The sequence below is a fragment of the Carettochelys insculpta genome, chromosome 6 (genome assembly GCF_033958435.1).
Source record: "Carettochelys insculpta isolate YL-2023 chromosome 6, ASM3395843v1, whole genome shotgun sequence".
NCBI lineage: Eukaryota > Metazoa > Chordata > Testudines > Carettochelyidae > Carettochelys > Carettochelys insculpta.
The window spans coordinates 76,159,220-76,172,241 of NC_134142.1; the positions used below are offsets into that span (position 1 = coordinate 76,159,220).

The 13,022-nt window shown below is 45.6% G+C and overlaps 1 protein-coding gene across 4 annotated transcripts in view; it reads left to right on the forward strand.

Moving 5' to 3' along the window:
* Positions 1 to 13,022, forward strand: part of GALNT18 (polypeptide N-acetylgalactosaminyltransferase 18) — a 564,545-nt gene that overhangs the window by 365,387 nt on the left and 186,136 nt on the right. The gene's annotated exons all lie outside the window — the stretch shown is intronic.

Consider the following 13,022-nt stretch of genomic DNA (forward strand, 5'->3'; position numbering starts at 1 on the left):
TCTGGACTCTGGGGCAGGCAAAGACCCTCCTCCTCCTCACAGGGGCAGTCTACTTAGAAGCAGCTACAGGGACCACTTTTGTTGGTGTACCCAGGAGTGGAGCACCAGTAGAACCTCCAGATCTTTCTCCACCATTTACCAACAAACTACCCCATTTTTACAGTGCTTGGGCCCAGATCGCCTCAGACTGCTGGTTTCTCATTACAGTAGGAGTGGGATGTTTGATTCAGTTCCATACCTTCTCTTCCTCCCTGTCCCCTTCCCTCTCACAAGCAGCTCCTCATACAAGAGGTAAGGTCCCTACTGTCTCTAGGGGCCATACAGGAAGTTCCCAGGGAATTTTGGAGATGGGGCTTCTACTCCCATGACTTTCTCATTCCCAAGGCCAAAGGGGGCATCTGGCCTATTTTGGACATCAGAAAGCTGAATGTGTTTATAAAGAAGTTCAGATTCCATATGGTGTCCCTGGCATCTGTTATCCTAGCACTGGATCTGGGTAACAGGTTTACTGCTCTTGACCTTCAGGATGCCTACTTTCATGTCTGTTATCACCTGCCCATCACAGAGTTCCTAGGTTCATAGTGGCAAGTTGCCACTGCCAATTTACAGTATTGCCATTTGACATGGCTGTGGCCCTCTGGGTCTTCACAAAGTGTAGAGCAGTGGTTGCCACTTTCTTCCAGAGGCACAGCATCCAAGTGTTTCCATATCTCGACAAGTGGCTCATAAAGGGCTGGTCAAGGGAGCTGTACCTGCAGCAGGTCCAATTTGTATAGGACAGCCTCGGGGCCTGGGTCTTACACTATACATACACAAATCTACCCTGGCTCCCACTCTCAAGCATAGAATTCATTGAGACCCTGTTGGGCTTTAGGGTGGTGAGAGCCTCACTCCCTGGGGCTTGTTTCCAGACCATGGTGGTCATTATCTTGGGTCTAAAGTGCTGTCCAACAGCCATAGTCAAGCATCACATGAGGCTGTTGGGACATATGGCCTCCTGCACGTACCTGATCTACCACGCTCGCCTCTGCCCCCTGAAGATGTGCCTTGCATTGGTGTTTTGGCCATAGTGTTGGTAAGTCACATATCAGAATGCACAGGAACAATAACTGGGGGAAGAAAAAATGGTTACTCATACTGTAACTGTTGTTCTTCAAGATGTGTTGCTCCAAGCTATTCCACACCACCACCCTACAGTTGGATCATCTGGCAAGAAAAAACTGAACAGGGGTGGGGCTGGCAAGGGTATTTATAGGCAATGTCAATGACATTGCCACAGAGGGTGCTACAGCCTCTTCAACAGGTACTGCTGGCACACACACGTATCGTAGTGGACAGCAGCAATACATCTCAATCACAGAATCATAGGCCTGGAAGGAACGTTAGGAGGTCATTGAGTCCAGCCTTCCGCCCAAAGCAGAATCAACCCGAACTAAATCATCTCAGCCAGAGATTTAAAAAACTCGAGGGATGGAGATTCCACTACCTCTCATGCTAATACATTCCAATCCTTCACCAACCTCCTGGTGAAATAGTTTTTCCTGATATCCAACCTACAACTCCCCCTCTGTAATTTTATACCATTGCTCCTTGTTACGCCATCTGTCACTACTGAGAACAGCTTGTTTCCATCCTTTTTAGAGCCCCACTTCTGGAAGTTGAAGGTTGCTGTCAAATCTACCCTCACTCTTCTGTTCTACAAACTAAGAGGCCCAGATCACTCAGCCTCTCCTCATAGGTCATGTGCTCCAGCCCCCTAATCATTTTTGTTGCCCTCCACTGAACCTGTGCCAGTGTATCCACATCCTTTCTATAGTGGGGATCCCAGAACTGGATGCAGTACTCCAGATTTGGCCTCACTAGTGCCAAATAGAAATTAATAATAACTTCTCTAGATCTGTGGGAAATGTTCCTCCTAATGCACTCCCAATATGCCATTAGCCTTCTTGGCTATGAGGGCACAATGTTGACTCATATCCAGCCTCTCATCCTCTGTAATTCCCCAGGTCCTTTTCTGCTGCACTGCTTCGTAGCCCATCTTTCCCCAGCCTATAACCATGCTTGGGATTCTTCCATCCCAAGTACTGGACTCTGCATTTGTCCTTTGTTGAACCTCATCACATTACTTTTGAACAATCCTCCAGTTTATATCTCACTTTGGACCCTATCCCTACCCTCCAACGTATCTACCTGTCCCTCTAGATTAGTGTCATCCACAAATCTGCTGAGGGTGCAATCCATCCCCTCATCCAGGTCACTAATAAAAATGTTGAATAATACCAGCTCTACAACTGATCTTTGGGGCACCTCACTTGAAAGTGACCACCAACCAGACATGGAGCCCAACCCTCTAGCCAAATTTCTGTCTACCTTATAGTCCATTTATCCAATCCATACGTCCTTAATTTATGGGCAAGAATACTTTGAGGGATTTTGTCACAAGCTTTGCTAAAGTCAAGGTATATCACATCCATTGACTTCCCCATGTCCACAGAGCCAATTACCTCATCATAGCAGCTAATCAGGTTGGTGAAGTAGGTCGTGCTCTTGGTGAATCCATGTGAACTACTCTTGATCACTTTCCCCTCTTCCAAGTGCTTCAAAATGGATTATTTAGGATCCCCTCCATGATTTTTTCCAAGGACTGAGATAGGGCTGATTGTTCTATAGTTCCCTGGATTGTCTTTCCTTCCTGTTTTAAAGATGGGCACTACATTTGCCTTTTTCCAGTCTTCCGGGACGTCTCCAGATCTCCACAAGTTTTCAAAGATAATGGCCAAAGGCTCTGCAATTACATTTGCCAATTCCCTCAGTACCCTTAGATGCATTAAATCTGGAACCATGGACTTACATATGTCTAGCCTTTCTAAATAGCCCTTAACCTGTTCTTTCCCCACCAAGGCCTAAAGCAGTAGTCTGGTAGCTGACCTTGTCTGTGAAGACAGAGGCAAAAAGAAGTATTGAGTTTTTCAGCTGTTCCCACATCATCTGTCACCAGGTTACCTCCCTCACCCAGTAGTGGCCCCACACCCTCCCTGATCACCCTTTTATTGTTAATATGTCTTTAAAAGCCCTTCTTGTTACCCTTCACATCCCTTGCTAGCTGCAGTTCCAATTGTGCTTTCGCCTTCCTGATTACTCCCCTGCATTTTCCAACAATATATTCATACTCCTCCTTAATCCTGTCTAAGTTTCCATTTCTTATATGCAGCTTTTTTGAGTTTAAGCTCACCAAGGATTTCCCTGGTAAACCAAGCTGGTTTCCTACCATATTTGCTTTTCTTACTGTGCATCAAGATGGTTTGTTCCTGTGCCTTCAGTAAGGCTTCTTTAAAATCCTGCCAGTTCTCCTGGACTTCTTCCCCTTCGTATTAACTTCACAGGGGATCCTGCCTGTAGTGAGGTTCTGTGGCCTCACCCTGACTCAGAGGTGGAGGAAGCCACTCGGAGACCCTGATGGGCGGGCCCAGAGCCAGAACACCTGTGCCCTGCCCCTCAGAGGGCGGTGCCTGGGGCCAGAAGGGCCAGGGGCAGGGCTCAAGGCTCATTAAAGGCCTGGCCTCCAAGCAGAGCGGAGGGCTCTGACCAGGCTTTTGGGCGACAGGACCAGGGGACCTGCCGCCAACCGGCCAGCTGGCGAGAGCTGTCCCCCAGCTGCCCAGGCCAGCCTGGGCAGCCAAAGCCAAGCCTGCTGTTGGGCCTGTACCCCAACTTCCCTGATCTACTGGGGCCCTCGCACCTGTGGTGGGCCCCCTCCCCTGAGGCTCTGCCAGGGCCAGAGAGATTGCCCAGGGCCAGTTACGCTGGTGTGCCAGAGGAGCATGGTCCTGGAGTCCTGCCTGACACCCACAGCGCTGAGGCCTCCCACCATCCACAGCCCACGGTCCTGCCCCCAGTGGACTATCCAAATGACATTGAGATGTCCAACTAGCTGACCTGTCGAGGGCTACCTTCCCGGAACAGACCCACCAGCCTGAACCTGCTGACCAAGCCGATTGAGGTCAAGGTAGGGAGTGGCCCAGGGAATGCTCCCCCTGAGCCCATGGTGGTGTGTTGTAGTCTGGATCCCCAGTACCAAGCTCAGGGAGAGAGTGATCATTAGGGCCCTGGGCCAGGACGTAGTGGAGAGGGAGGTCCTGTGTTCCCCTACCCCACCCTTCCTGGAGGGGCATCCCCTTGCCTCTCCCGAGCAACCTCATTCGGTGACTAGCTGCTTACCTGCGGCCCTGCCCTGAACTGAGGGCTGGGCTTCCACAATGTTTGCTTGTCTGCTGGCCCGCTCTGAACTGAGGGCCAGGCTTCCTACCTGTGGGCTTGCCTCCAGCTGTCCCTTAAAGGGGATAAGGACCCAGGGTTGGCCAGACACTGAGGGGGCAAGCCGTGGTAGCCCGGGCCGCCTAGAAGGGACCACTGCTGCGGACAGAGGTTGTTTACACTGCACATCAGGTCTCTGAGGGGGTTGGAGAGTGTTTCTCTGAATCAAGGGTCTGTACTTTACTGCTCATCTTCCTTCCTTTTGTCAGGATCCTGAAATCCACCATCTCATGATCTCTGAACCCCAGGTTGCCACCCACTTCTGTTTCTCCTACTAGTTCTTCCCTGTTTGTGACCAGCATGTCAAGCCGTGCATGGCCCCTGGTTGGTTCCTTCAGCACTTGTACCAAGAAGTTATCCCCAGCATTCTCCGAAAACTTCCTGGATCATCTGTGTGCTGCTGTATTGGTCTCCCAACAAATGTCAGGTTGACTAAAGTCTCCCATGAGAATCAGGGCCTGCCATTTCAAAGCTTCTCTTAGTTGTCTGGAGAAATGCTTGTCTACCTCATCAACCTGATGTAGAGTTCTCTAGCGATACCAACCACAACATCACCTCTGTTGCTTACACCTCTAAGCTTAAGCCAAAGACTCTCAACTGGGTTTTCTTCCTCCATATACTGGAGCTCTGAGCAATCATACTGCTCTCTTACATACAGTGCCACTCCTCCTTTTCTCCCCTGCCTGTCCTTCTGGAACAGTTTACACCCTTCCATGAGAGTGCTCCAGTTATGTGAGTCATCCCACCAAGTCTCCATTATTCCAATAACCTCATACTCCTTGGATTTTGCCAGGGCTTCTAATTATTCCTGTTGGTTTCCCAGGCTTCTTGCATTTGTGCACAAACACCTTAGATAACTAGTTAATAGGTCTATCTTCTTCTTTCGAGCCAGTGGTCCTCCTTTGTTGTACCCTTCTCTTTTCACACTTACCTCAGGGCTCATGTCACTGTCCCTCCTCTCTAGGTTTGTAAGCCTGCCCACAAAAATGCTTTTCCCTCTCTTTGGTAGGTGGATCCCATCTCTTCCTAGCAATCCTTGTTCCTCCTGCAGAATCACACTGTCGAAGAATCCATATCCCTCTCTCTGACACAACCTGCACAACCACGCATTTACTTCCATGATTTGATGATCCCTACTTGGACCCCTTCCTTCAACCAGGAGGATGGACGAGAACACCACTAGTGCTCCATATTCCTTGATCTTTCTTCCCAGTGTTACACAATCTGCAGTGATCTGCTCAAGGCTGTGCTTTGCTGTGTCAGTACTTCCTACATGGAGAAGTCGTAAAGGGTAATAATCTGCAGGTCTGATGATTTTTGGAAGACTCTCTGTTACCTCCTGAATTCTAGCTGCTGGTAAGCAACAAACTTCCCAAGATTCCAGGTCTGGATGGCAGATGGATGACTCCATCCCTCTTTGGAGGGAGTCCCCAACCTACACCACCCATTTTCTTCTGTTGGGTGTGGTGGTCCTAGAACTCCCATCCCTCAGACTAGGCATATCATGCCTTCCAGTCAGTGAGGTCTTCTAATCCTGTACCTGCAAGGTCTATGCCACAGCATTCTCTACAGTAGCACCCATTCAGAAATCCTGAAAGCAGTTGTTTACCTCCACTGGAACTGGAGATGCCTGAACTTGCTTTCTTCTCCTGGAGGTTACTTGCTTCCAATCAGCTTCCTTGTTCTGTACTGCCTTCACTGGTTGCTCAGCCTGCTGTTCCTGCAGGACTAAGTGCTGCCTTCTGTCAAGGAAGTCTTCACCTTCTCTGATGGAGTGGAGGGTTGATATTTGGGCCACAAGTCCTGTAATCTTTTCTTCCAAGATGGCTCCCAGCTTGCACTTGGTACAGACAAAATCCATTCTGTCTTCTGGGAGGAAGACAAATATGGTACAGGTCACAGCAGCTGATGTGTCACTATCCATTCTTCCCTCTCCTCAGTGAGTTCCCTGAGATGTTTTTAGTGCTTGAAGGGCAAAAGAGAAACAAAAACTATAAGTAAGAGACCAATCAATAATGGGCTCCCCCTCCTCCAAGGTGAGCTCCCAGGTGAGCTCTCTGTTGGCAACTGCCCTGTTCACTGCTCACAGTGTTCTCTGTGGCTGTCTTTTTATAAAGCTGCTGGCTAGGCCTGGCTCAAAGCCTGGCCTCCAATCCAATCAGCCCTTGATGACCCACCTGGAACAAAGCACTCCCAATTCACTCTTTTCAAACTTAGCAAACTGCCAAACATACTTTCAAACTGCCGCTCTTTTCAAACTGCAAAGCAAATGCTCACAAACACATTCAACCCACCAGCTCACAATACAACCCCCGAAAAGCTACACTTACCTGCGCTCCTCTCCAGTGTTTCCCAGGCCAGCTGCTTGTTGGCTGCCACCCTGTTCGCTGCTCACAATGTTCACTCGCCATTCTCACAAGGTGAGTAACATTTTTTCCAGGTGGTGTCAGGTGTCCGTGGAGTATTTTCCTAGCAAAAGAGCCTTAAACAGTAATATCCTTCACCTCTATTTATTAAGTTACCAAAACAGAACACACCCACTAAGCATGCAGTGCTTCCCGCTCCTGATTGAGAATGCGGGTGATCTTCCCCCTAGTCACCAGGCAGGGTTTGTCATCTGTAGGTCCTGTAGCAGCACAGCCTGGTCACAAGGGGCATTCTAGAGGCTTTAATCTTGAACTGTGCTGTGTTTTGGAGGTGAGCTCTTCTTTCTTTTCTTCTTGGGCCACAGTTTTTAAGGTGAAATTTGAGTCCTGCCTGTGTTTGTTAGCCAGTTATTTTTATAAAATACTTATTTAACCAACCTGACATGATTCAAAACACCTCTTTAACCAGAGGTGATTGGTGGGGTGGGGCACCAGCCACACGTCCCTCCCCTCAGCCTGGGGAAGGGCCAAGACAGCTCTTCTGTGCTCCAGGGCCCACCCCCTTTGCCTCTGCTCCGCCCCTTGACACTGTCTTCCCTTGTCCTCCCTGACTTTGCCTCTGCCCCGCCTCTTCCCCCACCCACAGCAGCCTGGGGAAATAGTGGGGCTGCAGGGCCAGCACCAGCAGCAGGGGTCCACACACTCTCAAGCCTGCACTCACAGGCAGCGGTGGGGGAAGCAGAGCTAGGTGGCTCTGGCTTACTTTGCTCCCCCTGTCACAGCTCTCCATTTCCTGCCATGGAGTGTGGGGGTGGTCCTGCCTCCTGCTGTGGCTGGGCTGGAGCACTGCAAGAGCTGAGGCTGCCTTGCTGCACTTTCCCTGCTGCAGCTGGTGACTGTGCGGGTGTGGGGGCAAAAGATGGACCCCTGCTACTGGTCCTTGCAGTCCCACTGGACACCCTGCCATCTACTGGTTGGCCCCTGCTGCCCACAGTGTTTGGGAGGGGCACGTTGCCCCTGTCTTTAACCACTCATATTCCACCACTTGAGTTGATTTTAATCATACAAATTCAGTTGACAATAAGGAGTTAGATGGGGCCATACAGATATACAATAAGGAAATAGGGGCCATAAAGGTCGTACAATAGAAAAGTATAGATTTCAGTCATAACTGTTGATAAATAGAATCATAGCACACTAGGCCTGGAAGGGACCTCGAGAGGCCATCGAGTCCAGCTCCCTTCCCCAATGGCAGGACCAAGTACTATCTAAACCATCCCTGACAGACATCTATCTAACCTGTTCTTAAATATCTCCAGCGATGGAGATTCCACAACCTCCCTTGGCAATTTAGTCCACTGTTTGACCACCCTGACAGTTAGGAACTTTTTCCTAATGTCCAACCTAAACCTCCCTTGCTGCAGTTTAAGCCCATTGCCTCTTGTTCTCTCCTCAGAGGCCAAGAAGAACAAGTTTTCTCCTTCCTCCTTATGACTCCCTTTTAGATACCTGAAAATCGCTATCATGTCTCCCCTCAATCTTCTCTTTTCCAAACTAAACAAGCCCAATTCTTTCAACCTTTTTTCATAGGTCACATTCTCTAGACCTTTAATCATTCTTGTCACTCTTCTCTGGACCCTCTCTAGTTTCTCCACATCTTTTTTGAACTGCGGTGCCCAGAACTGGACACAATACTCCAGCTGAGGCCTAACCAGCGCAGAGTAGAGCGGAAGAATGACTTCTCATGTCTTGTTCACAACATACCTGTTAATGCATCCCAGAATCATGTTTACTTTTTTTGCAACAGCATCACACTGTTGGCACATATTTAGCTTGTGGTCCACTATAATCTCTAAATCCCTTTCTGCTGAAGTCATTCCTAGACAGTCTCTCCCCATTCTGTATGTGTGAAACTGATTGTTCCTTCCCAAGTGGAGCACTTTGCATTTGTCCTTATTAAACTTCATCCTGTTTACCTCAGACCATTTCTCCAATTTATCCAGATCATTTTGAATTATGACCCTATCCTCCAGAGTAGTTGCAACTCCTCCCAACTTGGTATCATCTGCAAACTTAATAAGCGTACTTTCTATGCCAATATCTAAATCATTGATGAAGACATTGAACAGAACCGGTCCTAACACAGACCCCTGCGGAACCCCACTTTTTATAATTTTCCAGCAGAATTGTGAACCATTAAGAACTACTCTCGGGGTACGGTTATCCAGCCAGTTATGCACCCACCTTATAGTAGCCTCATCTAAATTGTATTTGCCTCGTTTTTTGATAAGAATATCATGAAAGACCATATCAAATGCCTTTTTAAAGTCTAGGTATACCACATCTGCCGCTTCTGCCCTATCCACAAGGCTCGTTATCCTATCAAAGAAATAATTCTTGCCAGACAAAATGCTATCAAACACAGTTTTCTTTAAATGTCTTAAAATCTGTTTCTTTGTCAGGTGATGCTGGATAAGGTCAGGACAGGAGTACTGCCTTAGCAGCCTGCTAGGTAAATTGATTTGCACAATTTAGATGGCTGTGGCTCTCTGTAAGGCGGCTGTTCAATAGGGGAGGCCTCAGACCTTTCAGAGAGATTATCCAGGTCACCATCTGGCTATCTGTTCCTGATATTTGTCACCTGAAACCACTTTGTGCCCTCCTAACCCTTTCTTCTTCAAAAGGGCACCACTGTCTCTCTGGCTCTTTTTTGTTGTGTTCTACATTCTGGTCTTCTGGGTTAGTTGAAAATCAATAATTTGTGAGCTGCAGTTCTCTGAACTGATAAAATGATGCTTACCTTTTTGGAACCTCCTGTAAAGTTGGTGTTCTAATGCTTAGAAACATATTTAGTGTATCATTTATAAATATAAATATATTAGAAGCAAGAGGAAGACCAAGGACAGGGTAGGCCCACTGCTTGGTGAGGTGGGAGAAACAATATCAGAAAATTTGGAAATGGCAGAGGTGCTTAATGAATTCTGTGGTTCAGTCTTTACCAAGAAGTCTGATGAAGGAATGCCTAACATATTGAATGCTAGTTGGAAGGAGATAGGTTTAGAAGATAAAAAAAAAAAAAGAACAAGTCAAAAATTACTTAGAAGAGTTAGATGGCTGCAAGTCACTAGGGCCTGATGAAATGCTTTCTAAAATACTCAAGGAGCTGATGGAGGAGGTATCTAAGCCACTAGCTATCATCTCTGAAAATTCATGGCTGTCTGGAGAGATTCCAGAAGACTTGAAAAGGGCAGACATAGTGCCTATCTATAAAAAGGGCAATGAGAGCAACCCAGGAAATTATAGAGCAGTCAGTTAAACTTCTGGCCAGGAAAGAAAGTAGAGCAAGTAATTAAGGAATTCATCTGCAAACATCTGGAAGAGAATAAGATGATAGGTAATAACCAGCATGGATTTGTCAAGAACAAATCATGCCAAACCAATCTGATATCTTCCTTTGACAGGATAACAAGTCCTATGGGTAAGGGAGAAGCAGTAGATGTGGTATACCTAGACTTTAGTACGGGATTTGATATGGTCTTGTATGATCTTCTTATCAATAAACGGCAGATACAACTTAGATGGGGCTACTATAAAGTGGGTGCATAACTGGCTGGATAACCATTGTCAGAGAGTAGTTATTAATGGCTTGCAGTCATGCTGGTAGGGAATAACAAGTGGAATTCTGCAGGGTTCGGTTTTGGGACCAGTTCTATTCAATATCTTCATCAATGATTTAGATATTGTCAGAGAGAGTATGCTTAGTAAGGTTGCAGATGATACCAAGCTGGGAGGGGTTGCAGCTGCTTTGGAGGATAGGGTCATAATTCAAAATGATCTGGACAAACTGGAGAAATGATGTAAGCTAAACAAGATGAAACTGAATAAGGACAAATACAAAGTACTCCACTTAGGAAGGAATAATCAGTTTCACACATACAGAATGAGAAGAGACTGTCTAGCAAGAAGTACTGCAGACAGAGACCTGGGGGTCACAAAGGACCACAAGAAAATGTGAGTCAACAGTGTGATGCTGTTGAAATAAATAAAATAAACCCAAGATTCTGGGATGCATTAACAGGAGTGTTGTGAGCCAGACACAAGAAATCATTCTTCTGATCTACTTTGCATGGATTAGGCCTCAATTAGAGTATTGTGTCCAGTTTTGGGCACCATATTTCAAGAGGGATGTGAAGAAATTGGAGAAGGTCCAGACAAGAGCAACAAGAATGATTAAAGGTCTAGAGAACATGAGCTATGAGGGAAGACTGAAAGAACTGGGCTTGTTTAGTTTAGAAAAGAAAATCATAGAATCATAGAACACTAGGACTGGAAGGGACCTCGAGAGGCCATCGAGTCCAGCCCCCTTCCCCAATGGCAGGACCAAGTACTATCTAAACCATCCCTGACAGACATCTATCTAACCAATTCTTAAATATCTCCAGCGATGGAGATTCCACAACCTCCCTTGGCAATTTAGTCCACTGTTTGACCACCCTGACAGTGAGAAACTTCTTCCTAATGTCCAACCTAAACCTCCCTTGCTGCAGTTTAAGCCCATTGCCTCTTGTTCTATCCTCAGAGGCCAAGAAGACCAAGTTCTCTCCTTCCTCCTTATGACTCCCTTTTAGATACCTGAAAACCGCTATCATGTGTCCCCTCCATCTTCTCTTTTCCAAACTAAACAAGCCCAATTCTTTCAGCCTTTTTTCATAGGTCACATTCTCTAGACCTTTAATCATTCTTAAAGGGGACTTAAAGACTTAAGACTTAAAGGGGACATGATAGCAGTTTTCAAGTACCTTAAAGAGGACTACAAGGAGGAGGGAGAAAAATTGTTCTTCTTGGCCTCTGAGGATAGAACAAGGAGCAATAGGCTTAAACTGCAGCAAGGGAGATTGGACATTAGGAAAATCTTCCTAACTGTCAGTGTGGTTTAACACTGTAATAAATTACCTAGGGAGGCTGTGGAATCTCCATCACTGGAGATATTTAAGAGCAGGTTTGATAGACATGTATATCTGCGATGGTCTAGATGGTAGTTGATCCTGCCATGAGGGCAGGGGACTGCATTCAATGACCTCTCAAGACCCCTTCCAGTTCTAGTGTTCTTTGATTCTATGATTTATATACCAGTTATATGGCCTTCTGATAAATAATTGCATCTTTATATTCAATTTAAAATAAACATCTGTTTGATGGGGGGTGTGTGTGTGTGTGTGTGTGTGTGTGTGTGTGTCTATATATCTATTTATATATATAAAAATCAGGATATCTGCTAAACATTTCAAAGCTGAGTTCTCTTCTGTCCATATTGCATCCCTTCCACCTCCCAAACACACATTTTCAAACACTGTCCTTTGGTATGATTTTAAAACCATGGGTTTTTTTATTTGATTTTAATAATTCATGAAAGATCCACATAGGCTGCAGTGAAACTGACTATACACACAGCACTGTAAAATGCACAAAATAACAGGAAGGGGAAAAAACAGTAAATACACACATCTCTAATCTCTTTGTTTTAGTAGCCAGAGTTGTTACCTGTAACAGTGTTAGGTAAAAGGATTTTCAGGGAGAAACATAATTATTTTTTTTTATTTTTGTTTTGTTTTTAATATGCTGGTTGGTCTTTAATTTGTGCTGTTAAGACTTAAATCAATATTACTTTTTTATTTTCTTGCCAGTTTAGAGTAGAAAAGAAATCATTGATTCTTTCTTGCTTCATGACACTGTTTGGTTAATTTTGTTGACTAACTTTAAATCATTTGAGAAGTATTTGAGAAATTGACAGAAATTGGGGATTTTGCAAAATGTGTTTGATACTTTTTAGAGGAAATATTTTTGCAAAAAATCATGATGGTGGTTTAGTTTTCCAGTGCAAGTGCAGCCAAAATTAGTGATCTACATAACTTTTGTATGGTTTGGTGAGTAACTGTTATTGAGACCTCATTCTAGGCAAAAATTATCACTGAAATGCTGTTTGTTTTGAAAGCTCCTTCTTTGTGTTGCTGTCATAAAGCCCAACAGTAGCAGAGGTTGGTACATCTCTTTTAAGGCCTCTCATTTCTATAATATTATTTCACCACAAGAAATGATTCTGTTGAAAACGAAAGAAAGAACTTGCCTGCAAATTCTCATGTCTCCAGTTTATGTCAGTCGTCGCATTGACAATCACTTTCTTTCTGTGGTTTCTTCTGTTTTTGTGTCCAGCCACCAGTGGAATAATTGTTTTTCCCCTGTTTTGCCCATGAATGCCTCAGTGGGTATCCCGCAGCTACAGCACGTATAATTATATATATAGAGACAACATTACTAGTTTGCCAGTGAATCATTTTTACACTT